This window comes from Ostrinia nubilalis, chromosome 9 (genome assembly GCF_963855985.1).
Source record: "Ostrinia nubilalis chromosome 9, ilOstNubi1.1, whole genome shotgun sequence".
Classification (NCBI taxonomy): domain Eukaryota; kingdom Metazoa; phylum Arthropoda; class Insecta; order Lepidoptera; family Crambidae; genus Ostrinia; species Ostrinia nubilalis.
This window is the reverse complement of record NC_087096.1, coordinates 5,200,650-5,202,347: the sequence shown is the minus strand read 5'-3', so window position 1 is coordinate 5,202,347 and position 1,698 is coordinate 5,200,650. Positions and strand designations below refer to the sequence as shown.

The following is a 1,698-nucleotide window of genomic DNA, read 5'->3' as shown; positions in this document are numbered from 1 at the left end:
ACCGTTATTATCAGTGTCCTACTTTGAATATACACGAGCCAACGCGGTCCATTCCACAGAAGTGCACTATTTTCTTGTATTTTTTCAATAATTTCTTCACTAATTGAATGAACAAGGAAGCGCCGAAGACAAACGGCTCCGCGCCACGCTTCGCGCCAGTTAATTCCTGTAGTGGCTATAAATTGGTGTTGGGGGAGCCAAAGGAACTGCATCAATCATTGGAGGTGTGGCTCGTAGTGGTTTACATTTTATTCAGTGTGAAGTGTAGCGGCTTTTTAACGCAGGGCAACATTTTTGCGGCCGATCATACTGGCGCGTGGTTCACATACCATTTTTTGTACCATTAACCCCTCGTGGTCAGCTAAATATGCTTGTGTTACGAGTGAATTCACCACAATTTAATAGTCCAGTGGCAGCACGGCTTAAACTTATTTTATTTACTGTATTTGACCAGTGCCACCAGTGGTCAATATTGAATAAAATATTTTTGATTTGATTAGAAACCCGCATTCCTCGGATGTCGATTCGGACACCATTGGACTATTTAACTATCGCTTCATTATTTCGGTGTCCTAAAGAAAAACCTCATTGCCAAAGAAACCATTTCTAAGATTTTATTGACGGTCTAAAGTTAAAGGCAAGGAAAAACTTTTCGCTACGAAAACAACATATTCCAAATCAAAATTAATATTTAGGAGAAATCATCGTTACGGCAAAATATTTGACATTAGCAGAGCGTGGTTTCGATCCACGGACCTCTGGGTTATGGGCCCAGCACGCTTCCACTGCGCCACTCTGCTTGTGGTAGATAAGCTAAATTTTTAGGCCGCGTTCAAACAAAGGCGTCAAAGATGACTGACGACCGTATTCACAAACGATGCTTGCTTAAGTGAAGCAACAAATCCAATGCACAGCGTTGAATAGAGCTCTGTGATTGGTTCGTGTGGCACCCTGTGCGTCCACGCGCACTGTGAGACCTGATAGTAATGTTTGTGAATACGGGCGTGAAATTCTGCCACTTCCCAGCACCAGCCGATATGTTGGTCCGTAGTGGTAACAGAGAAAGTTGTACTGGGACATGTATAAGTGCCCTGAAAAGAGCTTACTTACTAATATAGAATTTGAATTTAAAAACGCTAGACAACACAAAAATCAATAAGTGGATTGTTACATATTTTTTTATTTAATGTTCAGATGACGCCTTTAAGTATAAATCACAAACTAACTTCTACTCCCAGCAGGGTCAGCAGTATTTGAACCTGCAACGCAGCTTGAGATCTTTTACCTTCAAAGTACTTTCACTTGCTTTTTGCGTCAAAGCCAAATTCTCCAATTCTCTCTCGAAGGTTTGGTATTGATATTGAAAATAACATTGTATTTATTAATATTAAAAATCGCTCAGCAACAGATGCCAATAAATACATGAAAGGAGCCAATAAAATAGTTATTTCTTTTGTATTACACAAAAACATCTTCCTGCGATATTTGGGATATGAACATACAGAGATACAAATTTGATTCCATTGTGTTATTCATGAAGTACTCATATCCATCCTGCAATTAAGTCCGATTCTTGAAACGCACGAAACATTTTTGACATTCGGTAAAAGGTTTCGCTACTTACCTGTTCGAGTTTTGATATTGAAAGAAATATTAGCATAGGAAATTCTACGAAAATCTTTCGTTTGTTCCGTTCCA

At 39.2% G+C, this 1,698-nt stretch overlaps 1 non-coding gene across 1 annotated transcript; it reads right to left on the bottom strand.

Annotated features, from left to right (window-relative positions):
- Nucleotides 1–728: 728 nt before the first annotated feature.
- Trnam-cau (transfer RNA methionine (anticodon CAU)) lies at nucleotides 729–800 on the bottom strand. Its single transcript has one exon. It is a non-coding gene; the product is annotated as a tRNA-Met (tRNA).
- Nucleotides 801–1,698: the final 898 nt, after the last annotated feature.